Below are 23,948 nucleotides of genomic sequence, written 5' to 3'. Positions count from 1 at the left end.
GCCTGTAAAGTGGGTCTCAGGTCTGCCATTGCAGGGCTTATGTGCAGTCTCGGACTGTCATGTTGACTGGCCAAGGGCACCCACTTGCCAGTCCCTAAACCTTCCCATTTCTTCATATCAGACACCCCTACGGTAGGCCCAAGGGCAGGGTGCATTGTAAGTATAAGGTAGGAAATGCCCTGGTGTGTGTGGCATGTCCTAATAGTGAATTACAGCCATTTTCGTTTTTCACTATTGCAAGGTTACCTGTTCACTTAGGCCAGAATGGGCTGTTTGATTATTACGTCTTATAATCCTAACTGACTCATGGAACTAGGTAGAAATTCGAGTTTAGTATGCCTAAACTCAGAATGATAAAATACATCTTTTAGTGAAGTTGGTTTTAACATTCTGTGTTTGAAAATACCACTTTTAGAAAGTAGGTATTTTCTTGCTTAACTGTCCAAGCCTGCCTCTGCTAGGTTGTGTATTGTGTGTCTGGTTCTGTGAATGATAGGGGCTGGGGGATTCCAGGAGACAGGGTGAGTCAGCACAGGGCTGAATAGAGAGATCTGCATGTAGATGGGTGGGAGGATCTGCACCTGGGACCTGAATAGGGCTGTGCCTTCCCTCCACAATGCTGGCTCCACCTCCTGTGGTGCGTCTGATGTCCCTGGCCTGCACTGTGAAAGGAAAGAAGGAGTCTTGTCAACAAAGTGCTCCAGGACTGGCCAGAACTGGTTTGGACTAGGCAAAGGCCTCTCTGCCTTCAGAGAACAACAAGAAAAGTAGTATAAATATGGGGACCCAGACCCCAAGACTTTAGATCACTTCTGGAACAACAATACGAACCTCTGCCAAGGAGAAGAACCAAAGGAAGCTGTAGGAGTGGACTGCCCCCCTGCCAGTGTGCTGTGTTGCTGGGTTGGCCTACAGTGGTGTCTTCAGTGCCAAGGAGAGGAGAAGGAACTTTTGTGTGTACTTCATCATCTTGCAGAATATTTCTCCAAGGGCTTGAACTTGTGCTTGCCTCCTGCTGAAGTCTCAGGGACAAAAGACTTCGCCACCAGCTCCCCCCTGAATTTCCTTGCTGGGAATTCTATCTGCAGAAGCCTGCATGTTGCTGGGAGTTGGAAGCGCGACGCAACAAGAAGAAGCGTGTCGCCGCCGCAGCTGTAGTCATTGCATCGCCTGAGAAGCGTGCTGTCGCTGCATCTCCCAGAAGTGTGTCTTCGTCGCAGCTGTCTGCTGTCGCATCACCGGAGAAGCGCGTCGCAACCGTGAGGGTCGCCGTCGCATCACCGGAGAAGCGTGTCGCAGGGCCTGTCGTGGCTCCAAAGTACAGAGTCGCCGCAAGGCAGCCAGGGCATGCCCGCATCGTCTCAACATCGTCGCATCAAGGGCGCCATCTTATCGCATCGCACCGGATTGTCACTTCGCATCGAGGCACCATCTTGCCGCATCGCAACCGGGCTGCAGCACGAGAATCTACGCATCACCTCCTCTCCGGTAAGGATCAAGACGCATCCCTTACTCTGCGCAAGCATTGAAGCGCGGCGCATCGTCTACCCCGAAGCAAGGAACCGACGCATCTCCAACGCAGCGAGCCTTTTGTTTATTTTGCGTTACGCATCCAGGTACTTTTGTGAGAACTGTGTCGCATTTACCATCAACTTGAACTAAATTAATTCTACCATCTTTAAGTCCATTTTGTTGTACAGTATTGTGGATTTCTGTCGTTTGTGGTCTTGTGTTAAGTCTATATAAAGAATACATATTTTTATAAAACCTGTGTAGTGTCCATCTGTAGTGTTTTCACTGTATTACTGTATGTGTTCACAGATGCTTAACACACTGCCTCTGGGATAAGCCTGACTGCTCGTGCCAAGCTACCAAGGGGGTGAGCAGGGGTTATCTTTGGCATGTAACTCCCTTGCCCTGACTAGAGTGGTGGTCTCTGCCTGGCTTTGGCGCAAGCCTCAGCCAACCATAGATCCCATTTCTAACACAGAGGAACTACCCAAGGCCTCTAGGCCGAAAGACTTTTGTGCTCAGTTGACTGTGTACCTACTTGGGAACCCCCCTTGCAGCAGACATAATGTGTAACGGAGCGGGTCGTAAAAGTCTGCAATGGTTGGAAGCACCACTGTGAGATGCCATAATTATGTTGGACAGTTGCTATGTGTTCAATATCGGAGACGGTAATATGGGGCAGGGTGGGGGTATGTTTGGGGTTGTATTGTTTTGACGCAAAATGCTTCTACTACTGTATTGAAATTGCTGACCTGGCTGGGTCCTGTAGGGGGCCTATGTTTGAACGTGTTACAAACTGTTCAATAAAAACAATTTTAAAAAAAAGAAAAAGAGGGAAATCTTATTTGGCCATACTAATGTCCCTCGACCCCCCCCCCCCCCCGTTGCTACAAAGAGTGTAGAAAGTCCAGTGTCAGTTCAATAGACTTACAAACATATGCCCACCCCTTGTATAAAACTTTTAATTTTGATTGGTGAATGATGCCAACTGGAGCACCAAGATTCTGAAAGCAGTTAATCATGCCTCTAATCATGCCTCTAAACTCTGTACAAAGAATGCAGACATGCCAGAAAGTATCTAAAAGGAGAAATTGTCCGGAGTCTGGTAAGTCTTGTCTCTGGTGGCGCAGACCAAAATGCATTCCTTGACCTTGAAATCTCCAAAATTCACAATCATAGTCTGAAGGTACTTTGCACTGGGATACTGAATTACTGGGGCGCGATGAGCCAGGGTGATTGTCAGTTCTATCTTTTGGGCAGCAGCCTCAGGACATACATATTTAAGAAAAAAGTCTGTTACTACAGCGGCTACTGACTGGCTATTCTCGTGTCCTTCTAGTATTCCTGCAAAATCTCAGATTTGATCGCCACAATCTGTTCTCTGCATCATCGCCCTTTATCTGAAGTTCGGGCAATATCGTTTTTAGTTTAATTACCTGTGTTACTTGTTGTGACTTATCAACTTCAAGATCTGAAATCCGTTGCCCTGCCCCAGAAATACATGTAGTAAGCTGTTGTAAACTGGCTTGAATTGAGCTCAGCTATATCTCTGTTTTTTATGCACTTCTTCCTGAGATATTTTCATATTCATTCAGAATCTGCTGGAACTGTAGGTTCGTTGAGTATGGTTGCAATTCCCCTATCCTAAAATTGTTGTCCTTGCACTTGAATCTAATGAAGTGCTGATGCACCAGCTATTGCTTCAGTGGCAGCTCAGCCCTTTGTCTGTGTGCTTTCCCATACCGTAGGTAATGAAGAAGGATCTGCTGCTTTGACTTTAGAATAGGGGATATGCTGTGGTGGCTGCTCGCTTGCCCAGAGGCCATTGAATGACTGAGTTTGCCTTGCTGGAGATGTGTTGGATTCCATAGTGTTCAGTAAACTTGTGCTTAGTGCATCAAAAGGCATTACCGTATCATTACCAGGTACCATGGATACAAGGGAGACGCCATGCTGAATATTGGTTCTTTGAACATATATATTGTGGAACCATTCTCACTTTTGCCGAATGAAATTCAGGATAGGGATTCTGCCCAACAGTATCATCTGGGGAACAACTTCTTGATTCCCTGCTGAGCAAATTAAACCCTGCTCCCTTTACAGAGGATATGAAATTGAGATGCTTTTTGTCTGTGTGTTGAATTCGGGGATGCACGATTCTTGGCTGACGTGTCTCTTTACAGCCTTTTCATTCCTTTCAAGTGACTGCTCTAGAGGGATATTTGCTGTGGATGCAATCTGCACCCGTGACTACACAGACTGCTTCTGCGCCACCCACCAGTCTCTCTTCCAGAGGGATGCCTGGTGCCTTGCCCCTAGGGTGCGCTAAAGTTGCCTGTTTTACCAACCCCAGTTAAACCTGTAGCTGGTTACTGCTTAGTAGCATAAACATATAGGGGCAAATTTACAAGCCCCTTATGGCAGATTTGTGCCGCCGTTGCGTCACATCTACAAGATTTCACATCTACAAGATTTCACTCAGTCACTTTTACGGCCATGCTGTGTCAAAACCCTGCGCCTGCTTGAAGCAGGCGTAAGGATTGACGCAACATGTTAGGGATAGGGGTACTCCGACCCTTGCTGGAGCTGCGTCGCGCTTGCGACGCAACTCCAGCAACGCGCCGCCTTTCCACAGGGGGGATGCGACACGCATCCGCCCATCCGCGCACCACGGTGCGCCACATTGTAAATGCGCCGAATCAGTGGTGGCGCACTGGTGGGCAGATGCGTTGCAACTCTTCTGGCGCATCCCTTCTGATTAGCAGAGATGCGTCAGATGTAGTAAAACTGCCCCATACAGTAGTTACAGAGCTCCATGCTTGCTGCCTATTCCACCACTAGTATAGTTTCTGCTTAATGCAATACTAGTAGCCAATCCTTGTGAAAATAACGTTCGTGCTGGCAGCACACTAATTTTGCCATGCTCATTGCACGAGGGAGCACTTATCTGGTTGAGATTCTTCTTTTGCTGTCTCTGCCTTGCTGCTCAAGCTGCTCCTACTCGCAGCAACAGTGACATCCGAAGGCATGTAGAGGAATTCTAGATGCAGAAGAAATACCTTGCTTGCCTTGCGCTCTCTTACTTGAAGCGGTTTGCCACCTGCGGGGGCCCGCACCTGCTGGGACCTAAATGTCTTTGCTTGGGGGCCTCACCCCAGTCCCGCTTGTGAGCGTAGTGTGGGAAATGGCCCTCCGCTTCCGCTCACCGATATTGCCACACACGCTGCTCAAATGGCATCAGAGGCAGTGTCTGAGGGCGTTCTATCATTCAGGAGTAGGGTGCTTGCTCACAAACGAGTTGGATGGGTAAAGGAAAGTGTTGGGGGAGCCTGCTGCTGCTGGAGCCTTCCTTATTGGAGGGGACCTCATCCCCATGTGCGGTATGATGGGAGATCATGTGGTCCCTCTATTCTGCTATATCATCATCATCATATTTTCCCAAATTATTTACTCAGTTGTTGGAGAACTGTGTATATTGAATGAAAAAAGTTGGAAAAGAAGTGTCTGGCTTGTGAACATCTGCATGTAGTAGACACAGCAGACAGTTTTGCCTGGTGGTGCCCAGCAGTTGACAGCGTGTAGCCCAGGCACCCACTGAGGACCTTAACACTCCTGGCCAGTGCAGTGTGCTTGCCAGTGCACCTTACCTTCAACTTTATGTGCCAGTGGAGATTTCAACCTGTTCTTTCTTCTTGGGAGTGAGGAGGAGAGGACGGAGACAAGGAAGATGACAACGCAGATTCCGAGGATAGGACAGTGGAACAGACGGCAATGCTAAGTGGACTAAGTGAGAGCTAAAGAGAAAGAATGGCTAGAAGTTGAGCTGTGGTTTGAAGACACTACCTCCTGCTCCAACTGGTGGGTAAGGGCCACCAGACCTAGTAAGAAAGCTAATTGGGACATTGGCTATTGATTGGTCATTTAGCACTGCAACTGGTGCATCAGAAAATGATGATAAGGAAGCAATAGATTTGCACCACTATGCCCATGTGTTGCCAAAGGGTATATAATAAGCTAACAGCTGTGTTATCCAAGAGATAAAGGGAAATCTCTACTCAAACAAAGAAGGGCCTTGCCCGATACTCCCTTCGACACAATGGCTTATGTTCCCAATCTCTCACTATTTATTAAATAGGCCAGTTGAGACAGCGTTTGCAACTCCTTCTAGCTGCCAGGAGCAAGGGTTTAAAGGTGAACTAACTGCTGGACAGTGTCAGGAGGATGCATCAAGCAGAACAGCGGCCTGAGATTTGAGCTGATATTGATCAGCGAGTGGAGACAGCTTCACTGTCCCACTCTTCTTGGCCTGGCTGACTTCAGGACCAAGAGCGGCCTCACCCTACCTCCCCTGGCCGGATTCATCCATGTGGGCCTTGTTGTTCCCACTCTGTATTGGAGCTGAGAGGCAAGTTGGCCCAGCTGTGCAGCTGTTAGGCGTGCTGCACCACACACTCAGCTGTACCGTTCTAAGGCCCTGCTCACTGCGCCTCCGTTTGGGAATGCTTTACTGCGCACTGCCCATACTCTCCTGAGGTACTGCCTGGCTGCATATGTCTTAGGGACTTGGCAACTAGCTGCTCGTTGGACCGCCTTATTAGGAGAGCCCTTCCCCACCTGAGTTGGCAGGTACACCACTCTACTGTAAATCTATGGATTCTGGGAAGATGCCTCTCCTCCCCTAGGGGCATCTGCCTTTTGTTATGCACTTTATATCTCGGGCTCAGGGCTGGATTTGTGCCCACATCCATCCACTTGCTGATGGTGCACATGCTGAGAAGCTCAACTGGTCCCTTCTGGTCCTGTCAAAATTATTGGGGATTATCAGGCTGAGTCTCATCATAGCACATAAACAGTGGCCGCATTGCAAGTGGGATTTCTTTGTACCTTGGTGTTTTGAGGTCTTCTATCACACAAAGGGAACCAAAAAAGGATCCTGGTAAAGCCTACCTATAAAAATATAGGTGCTCTATAAATTAATAGAGTCCTACACTAGAAAAAACACTTGTTTTTCTAGAGTCCCCTCACTCACCTAGGGTTGCCCCAGGGTGACATGCTTCATCATAGGGGTCCTCCCAGGCATCTACTGCCTGGGGCGTGCTGCAACTTGGCGAAATACGCAGGAGCACTTTTATATTTTCAACTATGTGTAGTGATGTGTTGTGCTGTGCTGTGTGGAGTGAAAAGTGAAAATAAATCAATAAAAATTACCTGGATAGTGAGCCCTAATTTTATTCTGCTCCTATCCGGTAAATGTACATTAAAATGGGGCTAGTAATAGAGTACAGTAACGTTATGTGTGCCTGTCCCTGATTACTTGGTCGACATGTTTCGTGGTTACCCCAACCACTTCCTCAGGACCGCACAAGGACCAGCCTTGTGTGTACCACTCCGTGTTGTTACAGACAAACAACTAATTTGTACTGTTTTTAACCCATTTGGTTTGTTAAATACATACGATTCCCATGTTATCAGGATTTCTTAGATGTATTGGGTCGTAGTTTCTGTATGAAGATATAATGACATATAAGGATTAGTTACACACCCAAGTCCACAAATTGATGTGGACCAGGGACCTTAATCACTTTACATTTCTTTTACGTGTCAGAAAACTCTTGTATTTCTTAGCAACTAAAAGTGCATATTTAATAAGTGCTTTTAGTGAATCAAGTGAAAAAACACAAACATATACACACATATATACAGAACACAAGGCTGCGGTAGGTTGCATGGATAAAACCTACTTTTATGGAGGTGTAATTCTACTCCATGGTGTTGCTGGGGCAGGGAGGCTCTAGACATCTAGGACATGATATAAGAATGTAAGTTAAGCGCAAGTGGATCTTCCTAATAGATGCGAGAGACTGAATCATAAAGATTTGTCATGGTATTTTGCTTCCTCTTCAACTTACTTGTCTAGATTGCACCATCAGCTTTTAAATCTAGTAGCTCCTAGGAACACCGCATATTGTTGTGTCCCTGTCGGTGCTCGCTTTTAAATGTTTTTACTGGCGGGAAATTAGGGAAACGATTCACAGGTGTGGACGCCCGAGTGGTTTTGGGCGCCATCTTTCAGTGGTGAATCGATATGTACTTCTTTATTATTAGGACAAAGTGAAGCTTGGATATTACCATCCAGCTAAGAACATAGCATGTAGTTCTTAAAGAAATATTGTAGTGTGTTTCAAGATCATCACGGTTGTACATAACCCAAAACCGAGGTTGTACTTGTCAGCCGAACCCGAGTGAAAGGATGATTATTCATCCGAGTGGTTTTTTAGGCGCCATCTTGGAGTGGTGAACGAATCATTATTTTTTATTTTTTATTTTTTAGTGGCAAGTAGCACCCAACACACGATAATATTCGTAAAAGTGAACTTCATTCCCGGATGAGTTTTTAACCTGAATATTACTGGTAAAAGTGTTAGGTACACAATTCTTGTGCTGACTAGGTAGAATGTGAGACAGAAGTTGTACTTGTCAGCCGAGTAGTTTTTTAGGCGCCATCTTGGAGTGGTGAATAAGTCATTCTTTTTAGTGGCATATACCACCCAACACACGACAATATTCGTCAATGTGAACTTAATCTCAGTATGAGTTTTTTACCCTGAATATTACTGATAAATGTGTTAAATACATTATCCTTGTGTTGAATGGGTGGAATGTGAGAAATGAGGTGAACTATACCATAGCCTATTTCCTAGGACATGGGAAGAACAGTAATTATGGTGAAAAATATTCTATAGAGAGTGGTCTTTTGCCCAAATGGTTTCTATTTATATTGATGGGTTTTTATACTCATTCATACAGGGGTTTGTTGTTAGCGTTGATGATTAGGTTCCTTATTCAAGAACTTTACAGAGATGGTTTATTCATATTTTAGCCATGCACATGTTTTTCAACAGGTGATCTTACTCAATGGTTTAATGCATTCCACGGAATATTGTCATTGAGGCCTTGGGTATCTGTATGTAGTTTATACACCCATCTTTGTTCTTTTACATGTAGACGTTGCTCAAGGTTGTCACCAGATCTTATTTTCTCAATGATGATCCATTGCATATCATTAGGAGAATGTTTTTTCTTTAAGAAGTGGTTAGTCATTCTTGTACTAGACCTCAGACACCGGATGGTACTGCGATGTTCACTAATTCTAGTTGTGGTTTTCCTGGTGGTCATTCCCACGTAGTGGAGGTTACATGGACAGGTGATTAAATATACTGTTGCGGTGGTTTGACAGTTTGTAAAAGTTCTAAGGTCCCAGGTAGCCCCTGTGTTGAAAGTGAATCTCGTGGTTATCTTGGTTAGATGGCAGACACTACAATTACCACATGGATGGTGGCCTTCAGGGAGATTGCTTATCTGCTGGCTGAATTGTTGGGTCATTGGGCGTGTATGTACCAGAATATCCTTTAGATTTTACTCCTTTTATGTGAAAACATTGGTAAAGGTATGTTAAGACCACTGCTGTTGAGGGTAGACCAGTGTTTCTTCACCACTTTCGTTACTTGGTCCGACATTGTGTTGAACGTTGTTATGCAAATGGGACGTTTAGGTTGTTCTGATATTTCTTTTTCATATGTCTCCAACAATGCTTCTTTGTTATTGTTGCCTGCCTTCTTTTGTGCTTGTCTTATAATAGATCTTGGATATCTTCTTTGCTTTAGCTTCATCGACAGATCTTTTGCTTGTTCAACATAATCGGATTTCTCTGAACAGTTCCTTCTTAGCCTTAGGAATTGTCCATAAGGTAGATTGGCTTTCAAATGTCTGGGGTGAAAACTGTCATATCTGAGGAGGCAGTTCTTTGCAGTAGATTTAAAATGGGTAGTTGTCCGCAAACCTTCACCGGAAACGTGAATGTTAAGGTCAAGGAATATTAGCTCTGATCTACTCATGGTATGTGTAAATTTTAAAAAACAATCTTGTTCATTAAGCCACATAAGGAAATTCAGTACTTCATTTTCATTTCCTTTCCAGATCATGAGTACATCGTCGATGTATCTCCACCATCCTTGTATCTTACTTCGATGGGGGTTGACGGCATTTAGGATCTTGTTGGAGGACCCCTATGATGAAGCATGTCACCCTGGGGCAACCCTAGGTGAGTGAGGGGACTCTAGAAAAACAAGTGTTTTTTCTAGTGTAGGACTCTATTAATTGATAGAGCACCTATATTTTTATAGGTAGGCTTTACCAGGATCCTTTTTTGGTTCCCTTTGTGTGATAGATATATCGTAATAGGAGGAACAAACCTACCTTCCTATCCTCCAACTCCCTTTCCTTTATTGTGGTTTTGAGGTCTTCACCTACTTGTGTTTAAGCCTTGGTGAATACTTTACAACCATTTTAGGTTCCCCTCTCTCCCCTCAGATATGAGGGACACTCTCTAAGATGGCTAGTGATAACGATAGAGGACTACTAACTAGCTCCTCTTACTTAAGTAATTACTGCTGTATGACTCTTCTCATAGAAAGGAAAGCAGGACTTCATTAAAACAGACAAAGGACTGCCTGATCTGAGTTCCCATAGAAAGGAAAATAGGACTTTAGTCTCTAGATTTTGTCTGCCCACCCCTGAGACTACAGAAGCGGCCACCTTGTACTAGTTTTTCTTTTTCTATACCCCATTTACCCCCAATGTTATAACCTTTTGCCCCTCCTCTTCTCTCTTTCCCCGCCTTTCAGGCCTGATATTACCCTCGCCATTGTACTTTTGCTGGTTATATCTTCTCGGCTGAAGTCACCTGATAAGTGCCCAAGCTGACTAGCCCTAGTCCATTCCGGGTGCAGCTGTATTGAACCCCCTCCTCGTCCAATACTGTAATTGCAACCTAGAAGTTATGGATGAAATCTTTGCTACCATCAAGAATACTATGTCCATCAAAGAAGCCGCCCCTTCCCAAGATGGTTCTAGCCAATCAGGCAACCTCTATTTAATGGCCACACTAGCCCTCAACACACCCAATTCCCTACTAGTCTCTCGCACCAGCTACCTCATCTTGACCCCCACACACAACACCTTCTCTACTACCAAATGTGGTTTGTGACCCCCCCCCAAGTTATCACTATACCTGTCAGGTTACGTTGGTTCCTCAGGAGCAGTACCCTCAAGAAACCCACCTTCGGGCTGCTCCGACTGTGTGTGCTACACACCAGAGAATCAGAGTGGCCAGAAGAGGAGAAGGGACTTAGGGAGGGTACTGCGGGATGAGCCATCTCTAACAGAGCATCTAAGTCATTGTTTTCTGGTTCCTTATTTAACACTTATAACAAAAACCAACATATATACAAATGATATTCAATACTGCCTTTATCTGTAGAAGAAAACATGATGCTTCAATAATCAAGAATACACAATTACTTCTGTTCATGTACTTGAGCAATTCACAACCGCATTTAAGAATACCAAAATGACTTCTGTTCATGTACTTCAGCAATTTACTTCTGCATGTATATTTCAGAGTATACTTTAGGTTTGAGCTCAGTCCTTTATTACACACAGCTATGGTTTGTTCTGTAAAAGTTAACATTGGACTGCATAAATCATGTTCAAAGGCTGAAAACCTCTGTACTAGAATGCTCTTCACAGGTATGCTGGCATTTGCACATAGCTCGTTATGTTCAAAGTCAGTTCAATGTAAAACCTACACTCACAACAGCTATTCAGTAAGTGTGCGCCTAACATGGAATGCTCAGGGTTCCAGAACACATCACTTGTGTAAGTTATTGCTCACTGAGCACCAAACATATCGCACTCAAAGTTCCTGGATCACTGAATCCGGTTTCCTTAAGTAGAAAGTGCCCGGACAAAACGAGTCCAGAACAGACTCAGCAGTAATGCGGAGGAAGGCTTATTTCTTGAGTTGCAATGCACTAAGAAATAAGTAGACAGCTGTCCTCCTATCTCTAGTCAGCATATTATGTGTTATGTAGACTACCACGACTTTTGGAAGTCTCCCAGGAGTTGCCAGAACTGCTCGACATTGCTATTCTCCGAACCAGAATAATCTGCATTCAGCAGTTGGGCATTGCTGCTTTTATTGCAGCTGGGAACTAGACGGCGGCTGCGATGTTGAAAATCTTGCAAGCCGCGAGCAATTAAAAACTAAAAAAGGACACATGTTAGTCCCAAAACAAATGAAAGTAAACATAGCACACATAAAGCCTTGTTTTGCCTGGGTCCATCACTAGCATCCTAATACTTGCCATACACTTGAGCCCAGTAAATCATACAATCTGTTTCTTTGCTTGTTAATTCCACAAACCGTCGTGCACGAGACTTCACCAACCTTGCCTGTTTTATATGGATCATGTTACTGCTCTCTTGCCCATTCATGCAACCATCAATATTTGTGTTGTACATTATGTCCTTGGAGCACTCATGAGTTAACTTTTGCACATACCACTTGGTTTCGGCACCCATGGAGCACCAGTGGAGGGTCATGACAGTATTAGACCTCACTCACATCATGCCTCTGGAACAGTATGAACTGAGCCACACAGTCCTGGAACTAACAACTGCTCCACCACTATTGCTCTGTCTCCCGAACACACACTTTTTGGTCCTGTTTGTGCTCCCACAACTCTCCACGTGGCCCAATCATGGACACCCTCCAAGTCCAAGCGCCCCACACAGACTAAAAACTTGTCTCTTAGGACCCACATTCATCTTGCAATCTCCTCCCTTCCCTTTCTCCTTCTTAACTCCATCCACAATCAGCCCCACTCTCCTCCTCCTCATCTCCAACCAAACTCCATCTTGCTCCACACAGACTAACAACTTGTCTCTTATGACCCACATTCATCTGGCAAACTCCTCCCTTCCCCATCTCCATCTTAACTCCATCCACAATCAGCCCAACTCCCCTCCTCCGCCTCTCCAACCAAACTCCATCTTACAAAGATAACATCCAACAGTGGCATTGCTTCATTAATGACATTCTAATAATATGGAAAGGAGAGAGGCCCCGCTCTGAAGAGCTTTGTGATAGAATGAACACATTCCATCCATATTTGAGAATCACCTGGACGATCCCTGAAACTGAGATATCATTTCTGGATTTATCCACTTGTATCAAGAACGGGATTTTGGAAACACGGATATTCAATAAGAATACTGATCGGAACAGGATACTCTTATTCGCAAGCCATCACTCACAAGCATTGAGGTCCAATCTCCTATTTTGCCAGTTCTTGAGAGTTCGGAGTAACTGTAGGTAGTTACAGGACTATGATAGACAAGCCGAGGCACTAGCAACCAAAGTACGTTCCCAAGGTTACCGCGAGGGGAACATCAGAAAAGCATGCAAGAGAGACAGAAACAATAATAGGGATGCTCTGCTCAAACTAAAGCAAGCAAGGGACCAACCTGCATTACCACGCATAACCCCCTGCGGGCCCTCTGAGACCAGCAAAAGGCCCATACCACAACCCAAGGCACCCCCCACCCCACATTATGACTGTGCGTCTTCATACCTCTCCGGAATCTAGACTGGATGAGATCTCTTTGAACCTGCGACAACTCAAGGCAGATCTACATAGCCTCACAAGCAGCACCACAGAACTGGTAAACAGTCAGTTACCTGAGAGATCATTAATGAAAGTAGTGGTAACCACGCCGATTTCGATGACCTCTTTTCCTGGCTTTCTTCCCACCTCTCTTGCTTTCCTCTCCTGAGATGGAGAATCAAACCCTCTCCAACTCCCTTTCCTGGCCCATTAGACTGAAACAATGACTAGTGGACAGTGACATATAAGCCCTACACCATATTTATAACCACACTAACACTGCTGTCTCAGACCCTCTGGGAAAATCCACACTATTCCTGTTAACCCACGCAGAGAATCCAATCACAATGCTAGAACCGTAAATAAGACTATTTAAGAAATATTACGATCACCCAGACTCCCTGATCTGACTAGATTACTCACATAAAATGCACACTACTCAACTCCAGATTGGCTTTTAGACAGGCACCAAATATCTCTGACCTCATCCTTACAAATGATCTAGACCTCGCTATCCTTACAGAAACTTGGTTAAATTATGCCTCAGCTCCCCTACTTGACTTACTAGTTCCTCCTAACCATGATATCATAAGATTAGATAGGACAAACAGACCAAGTCGGGGGAATCGCCTGCATCTACCGTAACAATCTTTTAGTAAAACTTTCACAAACAGTTCCCCTATCCTCTTGCGAATACCTGTGCATCGACATTGCAAGCAACAACAGTCCCATATGTAAACTTCAAGTAATTTCCCACCCACCGGGAGATAAACTTCCTTTCATTGAGCAAATCATGGAAACCATCCCAAACCACGCTGGTCACCAAGTTACACAGGTCTTCCTGGGAGACTTTAACCTATATTGGAATGACAGAAACGACTCTACGGTGAACAGCCTTAAAATAGTTCTTGCTGATCTCGACCTGATCCAATTTTGCTATAGTCCTACACACAGCAAAGGTGTCGTTTTGGACCTTATCATTGCAAAAGGAAGATAACATCCAACACTAATCTATAGCCCATTATGACTGGACAGTTCATCATCGTATCACCTTCCTCATCACAAATGCCATTAGTACAAAAATGACTCAACTAAATAAAAAACTTTGGAAATGAAGCTTGCGGAATACTAACCGGAATGATCTGACTTCCCTCAGCAGCAAAATCCAGCCTCCCCAGGCTGAAATGATAGACATCCAAGTCCTTACAGATCATTACAGTACTTCCAAACTGAGCTTCCTGGATGCAATTGAACCCTAACAACTAAAAAGAATATCAACCAAAGATTCAAAACCATGGTTCAATGACAGCCTAAATGCAGAAAGATGCAAGTTAAGACTTACTGAATGAACATGGAGATTTTCACCATCCATCAAACACCTAAAACATTTATGATTGGTGAGGAACACTTATAATAAATGCATCAAAAGTTCAAAAGCAAATTTAGAACCCAGCTTGACCTAGCCAACAACTGACCTAAAAAACTCTTCGAACTAGTCAAACAGCAATTGAATAATCCACCTAACCCAGCAATAATTGGGACCAATCCACTGCCAAACTGTGAGTAAGTTGACTCCTTCTTCCTGGGAAAGACAGAAACAATTAAAAAGGATCTACGGACTGCAAGACAACTCCTTCCGGTTATACCGTCAGTCAGCCTCCCTCCCTTGTGAATAGCTGAGCCAGCTGGTCCCTCAGGGTACTCCCCTTAATAAAATGCCTCCTGGAATACATCCAAAACGTTTAGCGAAAAAGACATTCACAAAATCCTGACAGTGCTTAAACCCTCAAACCATTTCAATGACCTGTTAGAATCACATATCTTCAAGGGGAGATGAAATCCTCCTTACTTCCACTTTGGACCAAGATAGTAAATGCCTCACTTCAGGAAGGCACTATCCTGGACTGCTTAAAAATAAGACAGGTGACCCCTGTTCTGAAAAAACCTACTGCAGATTGTTCTGACCCAAAATACTTCCCCCATATTTCCAACATTCCAACTTTAGCTAAACACTTTGAAAAGTGAGTTCAGGTCCTACTTTGCAACCAATATTGATCATTTCCAACTTCTTGCCCAATTCCAATCTGGCTTCCATCAAGGCCACAGCACTGAAACAGCTGTCACACACATAGTGGATAACCTGCTAAAAATGTTGGATCAGAGCAAATCCTGACTTCTTATCCTCCTAGACTTATCATCTGCCTTCAATAACTTAAACATGACAGTCTCCTAGACTTGAGTGGAGAATGGGGCTCACAGGACACATACTAAACTGGCTCACCTCATTTCCCCACAACAGAACTCAAAGAATGAGATTTAACCAGTCCCTGTCTAATGCCACACCGGTCATGTTAGGGGTCCCAAAACGGTCCTCTCTCACCTACCCTCTTCAACCTTTTCATGTAGCCTCTAGCTGAAATCCTTAAGTCCTCCAAAACTAATTACCACATGTATGCAGATGACACTCAATTGTACTTGAAAATCTCTTCCCCTGAAGATATTAGGCTAACCAGCAACCACCTCAAACTTAACGCCATCAAAATGGAATTCCACGTCCCATCCAATCGCTCATCTGATATCACTCTATGGATGACTCATCTAAGTGCGCTTAACTGCTCTCCTCACATTATCAACTCCACAAGATCTATGAGAATGACACTTGACAAGAACCTGAACATGCAGGACCACATCAGTACCACAATCAAAGGAGAAAACTACTAAATTAACATTTTAAGGAAATGAAAACCCTTCCTCCCTCAAGACGACTTCAAATCAGTGGTTCAAGCTCTAATCATCCCCAGGTTGGACTATGGAAGTGCAACCCTTTGTGGCCTTCCCAGATCCAACTTTGCACCTCTAAGAGCATCCTTCAATGTGGCTGCGAGACTCATCACAGGAACAAAAAGAAACAAACACATCACCCCAGATCGAAAAGCCCTAAGATTACTCCCTTAGGAAGCAAGGATTCAGCTACAAATTGTTTGCATGAGCCATAAAGCACTTCATTACAACACCCCTAGGGACTTGGCACGAAAGCTAGAATTATCTGGTGGATGCAGATCCTCTAGAAGCACCAGCACCTGGGTGCTGAAACCACAGAAATTCCATAAAAAGATAACCTACAACAGAGCCTTCTCATGTGTTTGTCCAAGAATTTGGAATTCCTTACCACCCGAAATCAGACTAATTCCCTCAAATGCATTTTTCAAAAAAGAAGTACAATTACTACTTGTGAACAAATGTATGCCCTAGGTCATACAATCTGTCTCATGATCTACACCCATGATAACTACTAGACTGTCAGACCTTGTACATTATCCAGTCTACTTGTCCTAGAAATATTACCCTCCTCTTCTTGTGAACTTACACAGTTTGTAATTCTCTTGATTATGTTGCTGCATGCTTTCTTGTTTGCTTTCTCCTGATCACTTTGACCTTTGATCTATTCCCATGATTTTTACTAGAGAGTCACAGTGTCCCTTCGACTTGTTCAGAGGTCTTACCTTCACCAGTTTGTGAACCTACGCAGCTTTTACCTCCCATGATTATGTTGCCATTTGCCTTCCGATTTTCCTTTTTGTTCTGATCATCTGTAAAGCGCTCTGATACCCTCACATGTCATGTTCATGCTACATAAAACTTTACAAATAAATACATTTTGTGCACCCCCGGGGCCTTTTGGAATTACAGAAGGGGCCACAGACTCTTGTGTGGCCCCTTTTTTAATACATGTTGAGCTGGTGCATATGTTGTGCCAACGCTATATCAAGAGGGCATTCCCGCATTAGCATGGGTGTGTGGCCCCATGCAAATGAGTGAATCACTTTACCTGTGCGCCTGCCCCATATTATGGAAGTGGTGCAGAGGTAAAGAAGCTGTCAGGAGGTGTACTGACAGTGTGCCACATAAAGGTGCCACACTGTCAGTGTGACCCGATGCCAGTCCTCCGGAGGGGGTGAAGGGGGTCCTATGGACCCCAGATAATCCCTTGCAGGCAGGTACAGTCACTCACTGTGCTGCCTGCACAGTGAAACATGGAGCGGCTTTGAAGCAGGTGATCCGTATTTCACTTAAATGTACTGCCCCCAGGCTAGCACGGGTACACTGTACTGCCCTGGGGGCAGTGCATTCAATCCAATAGGGTGCACTTTACCTGTTTGCGCACGGCAGACCTGTTTGAAGGTGCACTGTGGCACAAATAGGGAAAGTGCTCCCTATACACAAAGGATCAGACTCCCTCCCGTCCTCTCCGAACCTACAGAGATCAACTGTGGAGTATCCCATGGATCCTCACTCAGCCCCACGCTTTTCAACATCTACATGGCCCCTCTCGCCAACAGCATGGGCTCAGGATAGTATTTTACGCCGACGACACCCAGCTCATCCTCTCTCTCACGAAGAACCCCGAAAACACCAGACTCCACTTTCAAGAAGGAATGAAAGACGTCGCAGCCTGGATGAATGATAGCTGTCTAAAACTGAACTCAGAGAAGACCGAAGTCCTCGTCCTTGGTCCCTCCCTGATGGCGTGGGACAGCTCCTGGTGGCACCCTGCCCTCGGACAACCACCCACCCGACAGACCACTCCCGGAACCTCTGCATCATTCTAGACTCCTCCCTCACCAAGACCCGCCAGATCAACGCCATCACCTCGACCTGTTTCAACTCCCTCTGCATCTTCTGCAAGACCTTCAAGTGGATCCCCCACGAATGCAGAAATACTGTCACCCACGCACTTGTAACTAGCAGACTGGAATACGGTAACGCCCTCTATGCCGGAAACAACAAAACCCTGCTACACAGGCTCCAGACCATCCAGAACACCACAGCCAGACTCGTCCTCGGAACCCCACAACACGAGCACATGACCCCGCACCTACAAAACCTCCACCGGCTCCCCATTAAGAAGAGAGTATCCTTCAAGCTACTAACCCACGCCTACAAATCCCTCCATAACATCGGACCCAAATACCTCAACGAACGAGTCTCCATCCACGTACCCAATAGGAACCTCCGCTCCGCCGACCTCACCCTGGCAGAAACCCCACAAATCTGCAGAACCAGAGCAGGTGGAAGAGCCTTCTCCTACCTCGCAGCAAAGACCTAGAACAAGCTCCCAGTCAACATCAGACGCTCCCCCTCTCTTCACACCTTCAGAAATAACCTCAAGACCTGGCTGTTCGACTGATCCGGAGCTGCACTCCCCCTCCCCCAGTGCCTTGAGACCCTCTTGGGTGAGTAGCGCGCTTTATAAACCCCTGATTGATACATAATAGGGCCCCAGAAGTTGGGTCTGGGTCACATTCAGAGCTGAAGCATTTGTTGGAGGGCCTATCCGGGAGGAATTCTGCCAGGCAAAAGTTGATTGCCCTACACTTGTAAGACTTCAGAAGGAAGACAATGAAAAGGTCAGCAATCAGGTGGTTGAAAGGCATTTTGGTTGGCAGGAGGAATGGACTCTTTTTCAGTGAGCATGTGAATCCTGAGTCAGTGCCTAACAAGCAGCTAGTGGTTTCCTTAGGGCACATTAATTAATTTCCTGATGTCACAGGCATAAGGTGACTAGGCATAAAAAGACCTAAGATAAGTTGGACTCTTTGTTCTACTGGCCAGGATTCACAAAGATACAGAGTTTCTTTAGAATGTGTCCTACTTGTCAATTAAGTGCTAAGTCAGAAGGTTAGCGGAGTTGGCCTAACAGCTAGGGTGCTCGACCTCGGACCTGGGGAACTGGGCTCGAGTCTCGGTAATGACGCTGAACATCCTGTGATTCTGGGCAAATCACTTAATCTCCCCGTGCCTAACAAAAAATGAATGTGTGTCCTCATGTAACGTAATTGGTGCTATGTAAAGCGCTCTGATACCTGATTGGATTCGGTTCAAGTTCGCGCTGTATAAAACTCTGCCAAAAAAAAAAAAAACAATGTTGGTCCCACTGCCAAAGCTAGATGTTGCATTCATGCTGGTGGAAATTGACATTGTTGGTCTGTTGACCCCATTCAGCATCACACAACAAGTATATCTTGTTTGTGGCGGACCGGGCCACCAGATGTCCAGAGGAGGTACTTCTGCGGAGCACGACTGCAAAGGTAGTTGTGAGGGTCATTCTAGGGATCTTTTGTAGCATGTGATTCCTTAAGACAGTAATTTTCAACCAGGAAAAAACATAGGCCCTGATTTAGATCCTAGAGGAGGGATTACTATCCATCAGAATGACAGAGGACTAAGAGCCTCATTCACAAAGGTAAACTTGCATGTTTTTGTATGTTTACTCTTCTTCAGTTTTCACAGAACTTCAATTTTATCGTAGGTTTTTGAGTGTGGAGACTCCACTGTCAGGACAGAGAACTCCACACATAAAACCATAGGCCTGTCACAAGTGCACTAGCATAGAGAGAGAAAGAGCAGGAATGCACCATATTTTAGCAAAAAGATTGTTGGAAAAATGCCCCCACAAGAGGTCTCTTGAGCATTTCAGCACCAGCCCAACAAGGAGCACAGCCCAATGATGAAACATGCCACCATTGGTGGGTGTGGGCTTGTGCTCCTAAAAGGAGCCTTGGTGATCTGCTGGGTTCAGAGTCCCACTCTTGGCTTTGGAACCCTTTGGAGCTGCACACGTTTGTTGCTTGTACTGCTGTTTATTTCCTGAAGCATTTAGTGCTATTTTCTTAGCACAAAATACACCATTAGGCCCATTTTGGATGCAAGTGTGCATTGTGCACTAAGAAAATCGTGGCAAAATGATGGATTACACTTCTCACACAATTACATGTAAATACAAGTAATTATAAGGTAATTATGCTGGAGAGAATTACACCAGTCATGCCCACCCCTAGATTTTACCTGCTGACTAGAATGGAACGGTTGCAGACTGTATCTGTAGAAGTTCTTTTAAACCTAGGTAGACATTGGACGATGTTGCGCTGAAGTCATTGGTTTTGATGATAAAATCTCCAAGAAGGAAAACTCACTTTTACAGCACTTGTTGTTTGCCTAACTGCAAAATATCCCACAGCACACTATACTGACCTGGAGGTCAAACATAGGATGTTATCAGCATGAGGGTCATTGAGAGAAATCTGAGTTTGCCTCACAATCCAAGCTAATAACCCTTGTCTTGAAAGGGTCCTCCCAGTGTCTGTGCACCGTCTCCAAGAAAGATGCATTGAACACTACCTGAGCAAATATTTGTGCCGCCCAGCAGAGTGCTGCTGGCTTAAAGGCTGATAAAGCAGTAACCAAAGGCATGAAGCTCCAATAAGCCCAGAGGCTGCAACTACTCTAGGAAACCAATATAAAGAAACTGCCCCGGAAACAGCAATTTTCATCCCAGAACTTCACTGTAGCTGCTGATGCCACTGAGAGCAGGTGTTGTGGCCTCGGCCTGGCCTTTGAATTACTTCCAAGATCATCGTCCTGAGCAAGGCTGCTGACACAGCCTACAAGCAATGAGAGCTTTAATTTGGGGAGAGGAGGCAGGCTGCTCTCATACCGCTGCCTAAACTGCTACAAATGAAAGCAGGTAAAAATGTAGGGACCTGACTTCAAAAGGGACATAAAACTGAACATGCGCAGACAGGTTTGCTGTGCTTCCTAAGACTTTTTCCCAAAAAGGTGTAAAAAGATATTGAACTAAAGTTGCGCAATTCACATATTAGAGAAATTACGCTATCTGGACATGTACCTAATCCTCTTTAAACTTGCAGTTTGTTGTGGGATTATGGATATGTAATCTCAACCACAGTGGGTGTAGACACTGACCAGTTGGATGTGTAGTGATGCGCTATCACAGTTTTAAATCATGTGAATCACTTCCATTAATCGTACAGAATTAAGTTCTATTGTATGATTATAGTACTTTCTTTTTTCCTAAAAGATAAACACTGAGCTGGAATAAGTTATGGTGTCTGATGGTTGACCACTGAGTTCTGAGCTCTTGTCCGCCCCACACTACCTTCCTGAGATTCCTGTGACTGCTCACCCTCACTACCCTGAAAGTCAAGTGAGCCCAGTTTGCAGAGCCATAATAGTATGGGCCTCAGGACACCACTGACAAATAATCTACATAATCATGATTGACACTCAGTAGCCCACTTATCCTGTGGAGCCCCCAAATAGCATCTGATAGTGGAATGTTTAAATGACTCTCAACCACTGATTAGTACTCGTGGCCAGATTTGCTCATAGTCCCACTCAAGAAAAGGAGCAACCATATGCAAATCAGCTTTTGTCCTACTCTAAAAACCCAGACTACCATAGTACGGCTGTTAAGCCTGTTTTCTAACAAAAACCGTTCACCTTGTGATAGAAAGCTGAAAGTTGGTACAGACAATTGCTTTGCAATAGTAATCATACAGGAGCAAGATCTGAGGTGGATCTCGGCTATGACGTCATATCATCTAATCGAAATCCAAGATGGCCGACAAATCTAAAAAAGATTATTTAAAATCTTCCGATTTGCGTCGGATTTGGCACAAATGTTCATGAATACACATTAGTGCATGTCATGTACATGCCCACGTCGGATCCAGACTGTGACATCATAAGTAGAAAACCAAAATAGCTGCAAAAATCATGTAGAAAACCTACAAATTTAAATCTGTTATAAATTCAAAGTAATTATTCATACTTATAGACATGTATCAACATTTATTAATTGAACTATATATTAATATGCACCTTTCTTTTTTTTCAGCTTCAACACGCCTTCTGTAATGCCTGAAAATAAGTAGCATGTCAAAAAAAGACCTTATTTCAACACATACAACAAGCGGTCAAGCTTTCCAGCACAATGATGTTGTTGCAACAAATTGGTCCATCTGTGTTCTTTTTCAGGAGAGCAATTCAGAAAGACTTATTAGCCCAGCAAAAGCTACACACAAACATTATGGGTCTGGATATAGTGTTTTAGACAATAACCTGAAGAAATGTAAAGAACTGGAATGCGTACCTATGAATATCGAACTAGAACAGCTTAATAATGGTTCTGGTATTGAGCAGACATTAAGGACTATCAATGCAGTGCAGCAGAAATTGTATTATAACAAGTTCAACGATCAAAAGCTGCTACAAGCTCAGAAAATAAAACATAGTGATGCAGATTTATAAAGCAGCCCAATTAAAACACATTTGGCAATTCCAGTTCCAAATAAAATTCTTAGAAGAAAAGTATTTTCTTTTGCAACGAATCAGATACATCTGTAATGCATAAAGCGAAAACAGATGATGTGGATGCTTATGTTTGTCAGTGTGCTGATTTAGTTCAAGATACACCACTTATTGCATTATTGGCTATGGGTGATATGCACGCAGAGGATACTGAATACCATCATACATCTTTAGCAGGACTCTTTAACAGAGCACGCAGTGTACAAAAGAATAAAAATGATCACCTAGTGAGACCTCAGCAGAAGGAATCTCTCTAGCCGTGCTTATATCTTATCTGAAAGATTTGCACTTGGGAGATGTTTAAACAATTTTTTAACTCTGTGATTTAGTAAACCTTTACACAAACAGAGTAAAACAGCTCGATTCCACTGCAGGTAAGGATAACTTGACAAGACTAAAAGAGAGAATTTTTCTGAAATACAAGAGGTTGGAAGGCGTACAATGAAGGAAGAGATGTCCTGTTAGCTTTCGAAGTTGACGTTCGATACACATTAGTATTTGCCTGTGGCAAGTCAGATTCTGATGCTATAAATATTGCTAATGCAGCAAACATTGTTAGGAGGGACAACATGCAGAACAATGGAACATTTGGAAATGATTGTAGAAACCGATCAGTTCCAGAATCACTTCTTGCCCTTGTTAAAATTATACTTGATTGGAACCAACATAAGAGATCGGTATTCCTGTGAAACAGCCACTACCAATATAGTGTTTTCTATTTCCAAATTACTGATGTTTAACAGTGTAAAGATTTAAAGAACAGACTCTTCATCAATTCCTATAATTACCAGCAACACAAAAAACTCTCTTGTCCACTACATTTCTCTTTCTAGCCAGAGTCAAACGAGAAATCGAGAACTTATCGACAAGTTCATTAAACTAGGCATTTGTATTTCATACGATACAGTTTCATATCTGCTGACTTAGGAAATAGCATTTGCACACTGTATGAGATTGAACAAGTTGTGTATCCACCAAAACTGAAGTTGCAAGTCCTCACCAGTGGAAATACTGGTAACACAGATCCCAACCCAAGTTCCATGACTGCTAAAGACTCGTTCCATGGAACAGCAATAACTGACACAATACCCAGAACGACAACTAGAAGTAATTGACAGTGGTATTGTGTTGATTTATTCTAATATGGCAAAGTCAAAATAGACTTCCAATTTACCGGTGCTGTATACAAATATCGAACCAGCTTCAATGAACAATACAGATTATCACGTTCCATTACTATCTGAAGTAGTTGATAGCAATGAACAATACAGATTATCACGTTCCATTATTATCTGAAGTAGTTGATAGCCAAGTGAACTAGTTGATGCTGCTAACACCTATGAATGTAAAAGACTTGATAGAGTGATCTGCAACGTTAAGAGTGGAAATATTTCATCTGATGAAAGCATATCTTGGGTAGGCCTGGTGGAGTTTGGGGAGTTCCGCTATGCGGAACATCACGAAGTGACCAAAAAACTCTGCCGCACTACACGTTGATTTGTAGCACCGGGTGTTTGTCCCGTACTGTAAAATCAGAGCAAATGGCACCATGCTCAGCACAAGAGAGAGCTACTTCTTTTCTTGCTGCTCAAGTTGATTTTCTACCTGAGCTGCAGCTTTCTCAACCCCATGTTGAGAAATGTAACCGCCCGCCGGAAGTGGATTTCCCTCACTTGACACAGGCGAGTGCAAGTGATGAAAAAACTCTGCTCCAATAAGCGGAGTAGAGATTTTCGGAACTCCGCGTGCTCCACAGAG

This window comes from Triturus cristatus, chromosome 6, assembly GCF_964204655.1.
Source record: "Triturus cristatus chromosome 6, aTriCri1.1, whole genome shotgun sequence".
NCBI lineage: Eukaryota > Metazoa > Chordata > Amphibia > Caudata > Salamandridae > Triturus > Triturus cristatus.
The sequence above is the reverse complement of the archived record's forward strand: the minus strand, read 5'-3'. Positions refer to the sequence as shown.